This window comes from Limulus polyphemus, unplaced genomic scaffold (assembly GCF_000517525.1).
Source record: "Limulus polyphemus unplaced genomic scaffold, Limulus_polyphemus-2.1.2 Scaffold916, whole genome shotgun sequence".
Classification (NCBI taxonomy): Eukaryota; Metazoa; Arthropoda; class Merostomata; order Xiphosura; family Limulidae; genus Limulus; species Limulus polyphemus.
In genome coordinates, this window is record NW_013666526.1 from 337,108 (window position 1) to 344,781 (window position 7,674).

The 7,674-nt window shown below is 36.0% G+C and overlaps 1 protein-coding gene and 1 long non-coding RNA gene across 2 annotated transcripts in view; both read left to right on the forward strand.

Annotated features, from left to right (window-relative positions):
* The window catches only part of LOC111086201 (dipeptidyl aminopeptidase-like protein 6), an 85,971-nt gene that overhangs the window by 33,063 nt on the left and 45,234 nt on the right, over positions 1-7,674 (forward strand). The gene's annotated exons all lie outside the window — the stretch shown is intronic.
* LOC111086200 overlaps positions 5,584-7,674 on the forward strand; it is a 12,017-nt gene continuing 9,926 nt past the window's right edge. Inside the window, exon 1 of the long non-coding RNA XR_002610954.1 lies at positions 5,584-5,603. This is a non-coding gene — a long non-coding RNA (uncharacterized LOC111086200). The remainder of the gene's footprint in view (positions 5,604-7,674) is intronic.

A 7,674-nucleotide genomic window follows, 5' to 3' on the forward strand; every position in this document is an offset into this window, starting at 1 on the left:
AACAAGTACTTAATCCTTGTTACCCAATTCGTATTTTTTCAGCTTCATTCCATTTAATACAAGAAACAGTTCTAAAGCCTCGATAATTACCATCCTTTAACAAGTACTTAATCCTTGTTACCCAATTCGTATTGTTTCAGCTTCATTCCACTTAATACAAGAAACAGTTCTAAAGCCTCGATAATTACCATCCTTTAAACAAGTACTTAATCCTTGTTACCCAATTCGTATTGTTTCAGCTTCATTCCACTTAATACAAGAAACAGTTCTAAAGCCTCGATAATTACCATCCTTTAACAAGTACTTAATCCTTGTTACCCAATTCGTATTGTTTCAGCTTCATTCCACTTAATACAAGAAACAGTTCTAAAGCCTCGATAATTACCATCCCAGGGATGGATCAATGATTTCCAAAAGGGTGAGTACAAATGAATGGATATCGGAGAATCTGAGAGGGTGGGTTGACCCCTTTTGAGAAGCTGAAGTCTTTTTGAAATCTCTCTTTGTCCAATTCTTCTCACTTTCCATTGATTTTTGCTGTCATTCCTATTGGTAGATTAGCAATAAAAACACCGAATGACAAACATTTTCTGGTACGACCGAGAATATCTTCTCATTCATTTGCGGAGCTGACCGTTAGAATCAGAATTTTGAAGTGCCCCCCCGGAATCAAATTATATCAAACACTGTGTAGTGATAGGCTAGAGAGAAAGAGAGAGATAAAATGCTTGATTGTCAAATCGATGAAAATGACTCCTTCAAAGACCCGTGACGGGTTTTAAATCGATCAGAATATTTCGAAAAAAGATATTCTTTATGGCTATCCTCAACATTTCACACATTAGAGACGGTTCAGATCCGCTATTGAATACATCACAAGATCGTGTTAACTAGAATGCAAAAATACTGAGTAAGTTTCGGTAGGCAAACATTTGTCAATATTCGCCACAAAACTTGATTGATCTGAAGTCCCAGAAAGCAAGAATTTCAAAGTTCTTCCACCTTATTGGTATGTCAGTGTTGTCAACCAAAACCGACGACCAGTGTTCTGGAAGGTTGTTATCTGTTAACCTCAGCTGTCCTAGTCGTGTTTATCTAGCGAGTATCACGCAATCTGCTCTACAGTAAATCTGTTAGATAGATGAAATAATTATCAAAGACAAAATGTATTTAACTCTTCCATAATAGAGTAACTGTTACAAAGTATTCTATTTAGATTCTACTTTGAACCACCACTCCAAGACAGGAACATCTGTTTAGAAATATTATATACGAACAGATATACTAAAGGGTTGCCAGTTGTGTAAAGAAATAATTACGCACGAACAGACGTTTTAAAGCATTGTCAGTCATATAAACAAAGAATTATACATGAACAGACTTTCTAAAGCATTGCCACTCAAATAAACAAAGAAATATACACGAACAATCTTACTAAGGCATGCGTAAGTTAAACTTCGCTACTGTACACGAACAGAACCAAAAGTATTGTTACTATAAACAAAGAATTATGCACAAACAGACTTACTCAAGCATTATTTCTTATATAAAGAAAGAATTTTACATGAGCAGACTTACTAAAGTTAGTACATGAAATAATTATTGAATAATTAGTGCAACCATTGGATCATATTACTTACGTAGTCGTTTAATAGGTTTGAGGAAACAACAACAAATAAAACTGGCAAGAATATACGAAGGTCTAAACTAGAACAACCGAAAATCTCGCTGCTTACATGAACATGCTTCTCAGGTACTCAAGAAAACTGTTGTTTCTAACAAAAGTGTTTAAAATGTTAATAATATATGTAGAATCTCTCACGAACTTCCTTTTACTGATAACACTTTTATGATGAGTTTAAAAATAGTTTGACAGATGTATATATCCAGTTGTCTGGCATAATTCAGTACATATGTTCAACAGATGTATATACCCAGTTGTCTGGCATAATTCAGTACATATGTTCAACAGATGTATATACCCAGTTGTCTGGTATAATTCAGTACATATGTTCAACAGATGTATATACCCAGTTGTCTGGTATAATTCAGTACATATGTTCAACAGATTTATGCTCCCAGTTGTCTGGCATAATTCAGTACATATATTCAACAGATTTATGCTCCCAGTTGTCTGGCATAATTCAGTACATATATTCAACAGTCTTACATACTAAGTTGTCTGGCATAATTCAGTTCATATATTCAACAGTCTTACATACCAAGTTGTCTGGCATAACTCAATACATATATTCAACAGTTTTATATACATAGTTGTCTGGCATTACTCAGCACATTTAGTCAACATATACGTAGTTGTTTGGCATAATTCAGTACATATATTCAACAGTCTTACATACCAAGTTGTCTGGCATAACTCAGTACATATATTCAACAGTCTTATATACCCAGTTGTCTGACATAACTCAGTACATATATTCAACAGTTCGATACACATAATTGTCTAGCATTACTCAGTTTATATATTCAACAGTCTTATATACCCAGTTGTCTGACATAACTCAGTACATATATTCAACAGTCTTATATACCCAGTTGTCTGACATAACTCAGTTTATATATTCAACAGTTCGATACACATAATTGTCTGGCATTACTTAGTTTATATATTCAACAGTTTTATATACATAGTTGTTTGGCATTGCTCAGTACATATATTCAACAGTCTTATATACCCAGTTGTCTGACATAACTCAGTTTATATATTCAACAGTTCGATACACATTATTGTCTGATATTTGGGCAGGAGGGAAATTAGGTCAGATGGTGTCTGGAGCAGTAGAATGGCATTTGCCACCCCACCCCCATCTAAGAAATACAAGTGAATACAATGCATAAAACTTTCAGCATTTGTTTTCGTTGGGGGCTCTCAAGTGGTCGGGGCCTTGGTGCAGCTACACCTTCTGCCCCACCCTTAATATGGCCCTGATTCTGGATATCTGCAAAATATCACAAGTAAATGTACTTTGGATGAAAATGTCTATAGTTAGCTGTAATGTTTTCAATAATTGTTATTTTAATAATGAATTGCCTTTTAAGTAATTTTATCTGAGATTTCAAGTTGTCTCTCGAAGTCAATACTACACGAAGTTTGCCAATACGGGAGTTTAATGGTGTTTAACTAAGGTCGCTGTGATATCTATGTTAATCGTATCTTTATTGTATTCTTTCTTTACATTGTGCTTTGAAACTATTACATTTCTCAAACTTCTCGACTGTATGATTTAATCTAGGTTGTATTATGCTGTAAATCCAAATCTTTATGCAAGTCTATTGACTGAATATATTATTAGCTATCATCCAAGCGACTTTAATAAAATCGAGTTTAAATACACGTGGTGAGCATAGCAGACACAGTCTTGCGCTTAACAAAACAAACAAATCAGCTATATACATACATCACACTAAGGCCGTTCTTGCTGCTATCGCTAGGGGAAGGTTCAAGTATACGAATAAAGCCACTAGTGTGAGTCTGCGTTATGTTCTTGTAACACCTGTTGTAGCTACGGTCCTGCGGCAATACAAGAACTGTCTGATCTTGCTACGTGGGTTATAATGATGAAAGGTGCTGCTGAAGAAACGGTAGGAAAAAAAGACAGTATATTTTTGTTACTTAGTGACATTAAAATAACATAACACTCGTTACTGGGTGCAACAGCTTGGTAGGCTATTGGCGGGAAATCAGTTTCTCATTTCTGTTACTAACCGCAAGTACTAGTGCTAGGTGACATAGGAAATTAGTCGTTTATTTCGTTCACTATTCACATTATACTAATACTTGTGTTGGGATGCAGGACCGGCACTAGGCAGTGTGAAAGTGCTGACCCAGGCTTTCCACCCAAAACTTTTCAATATTCGTATTTATATTGTATTATAGAATTGTTGTTTCTGACCGATTCTGTAGGTAATTTTGTTTTTCGTTATACTGACCTCTTTATATTTCCCATAAAACTGAACTAAGATTTATGAGGTGGAGCGGAATGTTATATAATAGGTAAGCAGTATCTTGAATAACATTTACACCACATATACTTATGCGCATGTCTGTTTGAACCTCTAGTGCATATTGGGTTGTGTTCTACCGGTATACGTGTGGGAAGGCAATAAGTACCAGGAAAGAATGACTTTCCTTGAGAACTACTGAATTAGGTAAAGCTAAAACAGAGAAGTACAACGTCGTAGAGAATCAACTTTCATCAACTCATTTATGTCTATTATGAATGCATTTTACTATAAAATAAAAAAAAGACTTCTAAATGACGTCAAACTTGTGCGTGGTTATACTGAGTGGTTAGACTAAAACTACCTGTTACTGCGGCGAATCAACACAGCAAAAGTGAAAGCATAAGTTTACAATCAATACACTGACTAGAGTAGGCCCCTTGTTGGGTCAGCGGTAAGTTACGAATTTATAACAGCAAAATCCGGAATTCGATTCCACAAAATAGCCTATGGTGTACCTTTGTGCTAAAAACAAATAAGCAACTAGAGTAGACTTGCATATCAAGAGTAGACCTGAAGGTAATTAAATATACCAACATCCTGACAAGTAGACAGGGCTGTTTAACATACGAACATCCTGACATGTAGTTAGGGCTGTTTAACATACGAACATCCTTACATTTAGGTAGTGCTGTTTAACAAACGAACATCCTGACATGTAGGTAGGGCTGTTAAAGAAACGAACATCCTTACATGTAGGTAGGGCTGTTTAACAACCAACATCCTGACAAGTAGACAGGGCTGTTTAACATACGAACATCCTGACATGTAGTTAGGGCTGTTTAACAACCAACATCCTTACATTTAGGTAGTGCTGTTTAACAAACGAACATCCTGACATGTAGGTAGGGCTGTTTAACAACCAACATCGTGATATGTAGGTAGTGCTGTTTAACAACCAACATCATGATATGTAGGTAGGGCTGTTTATCAAACGATCATCCTGACATGCACGTAGTTCTGTTTAACAACCAACAATCAGACATGTAAATAGGTCTGTTTAATAAGCAACATCCTGACATGAAGGTAGCGCTTTTTAAAAAACGAACATCCTGACATGCACGTAGTTCTGTTGAAAACAAACACACTGACATGTAGGTAATGCTTTTTAACAACCAACATTCTTACATGTAGGTAAGGCTGTTTAACAACCAACATTCTGATATATAGGTAGTGCTGTTTAACAAACGAACATCTTGGCATGTAGGTAGGGCTGTTTAATAAACAACAATCAGACATGTAAATAGGTCTGTTTAATAACCAACATCCTGACATGAAGGTAGCGCTTTTTAAAAAACGAACATCCTGACATGTAGGTAGGACTGTTTAATAACCAACATCGTGACTTCAATGTAGGGCTGTTTACGAAACGAACATCCTGACACGTAGGTAGTTCTGTTTAACAACCAACATCGTGACATGTAGGTAGGGCTGTTTAACAACCAACATCGTGACATGTAGATAGGGCTTGTTACGTATCTGTTTGTTTGTTAATTCCAGTATAAATTCTTTCCGAGGAACTTCAGCGATACAAGTCCCTTCTTGATTAAAACAGTTTATTCTTTCTCGATACAAACTTTGTAATACCCAGAATTTCACAGTCAATATGTTTTCTCGTCGCTTCACTTAACAACCTTTTTAACACACGTTATAAATCACAATGATTCAAACACTTTATTCTTTCTCGATACAGACTTTGTAATACACAGAATTTCCACAGTCAATACGTTTTCTCGTCGCTTCACTGAACAACCTTTATAACACACGTTATAAATCACAATGATTCAAACACTTTACTTACGGTGCCTTCTGTTCGCTTGACTCAATTATCTATCTCCTAAATCCCGTTGGTTTTTCTTGCTAGACTTATATATTAAAAAAGAGGGCATCTCGATCAGACTAGAGTTGCCGGGCAAATTCATGATCCTTCGAGAAACTCCAGCGCGCATGCTCCCAACGTCACGTGACTTCCGCTGTCGTAACAGGCTGTTTAACAACCAGCATCCTGACATGTAGGTAGTACTGTTTAACAACCAACATCCTTACATGTAGGTAGGGCTATTTAATAAACGAACATCGTGACATGTAGGTAGTGTTGTTTAACAACCAACATCGTGACATGTAGGTAGGGCTGTTTTTCAAACGAACATCCTGACATGTAGGTAGGGCTGTTTAACAACCAACATGTAGATAGGGCTTTTTAACAAACGAATATCCTGATATATAGGTAGTACTGTTTAATTAACGAACATCCTAACATGTAGGTAGTGGTGTTTAACAAACGAACATCCTGACATGTAAGTAGGGCTGTTTAACAACCAACATCCTGACATGTAGATAGGGCTGCTTAATAAACGATCATCCTGACATGTAGGTGGGGCTCTTCTGCGTTGAGACTACATTATTTATAAATTGTACAGTTTTTCTTGTTATATGAATATCATAACCAATCTACATGTACATATATGTATATGTATACACGTGAATGCAGAAAATATATTGCACTTGAGGTTAGTAATATGTGTTCACATTCCAGAACAATGCTTATGAACTTGTTGACTTGATACACAAAACCGTTTACATAAATTGGATTAAGCAGCATCACAATATGTTCGCTGAAGTCTTTGTACAACAATGTTGACATCAGATCTCAATAGCACCTACCCGCGACAGGTGATTAGTAGCAGACGATATCTTACATTTAATCGGTTCTCTCAATCTTAACGTATACTGAATAGCGCCTCCAAGCGGATTTCTTTGAAGACAGATACCCGGTGAACGCTACATGAACTATTTCGAAACCTGTTTCTCGACTTGACTGAGTGCAGGTATTGCAAGAGGACACGTAAGAGGAATCATTTTTTTTTTTTCGATATTTCGACTACGCGGCTTGGTTACTTCGGGTTTTCCGTGAATTGTCGTTTTAAGTCACAGGAATCAAGGCTATATAATTGTTATTTTGTTGTGTTAAACAATGGCAGGTTCGGAACAGACGATTTCTTCGGACGGAGAGACAAACCAGACTCAAGTTTCCGTGGAAACGTCATCGGTAGGTTCTATCGCCGAAATGAGAAAAATTAACACTAATACATAAGTAATATTACTTGAACAATAGATAATTTAGGGTTTGTTAATATTTTATAAACTTTCGGTTGTTCAAATTTGCATAACGAAAAGTATTTTATATTTACGTAGTTAGAGAACAGTTTAGTACCAAACAGAGGGTAGTGGGTGCTCTAAACTTAGATTCCTACAAAACACTATGAGCCTTTCTTTTTTTTTTGTACTTGTGTGTGTGTGTGTGTTTAAGCGCAAAGCTACACAATGACCAATTTGCACTATTCTCACAGCGGGTATTGAACCCCATTTTTAGTCTTTTAAGCCCTGAGCTGTGGGGTCCATTTATGAAATTATAAAACTGTATGTATTATACTAAAATGTATTTATTTTCTTACGTTGAAATGTAAAGTAACTACCAATCTAGACTGCCTATTAGAATAAAATATTCGAAGTTTATATTCGCTGTTATTATTTCACTGATCAGAGCATTGCAAGGATTAAGTACTTGTTAAAATTTGTATTGTAATGTGAGGTCATACCTGTAAGTCAAATCATTGATCCATCCCTGGTTGTATTGTAATGTGAGATCAT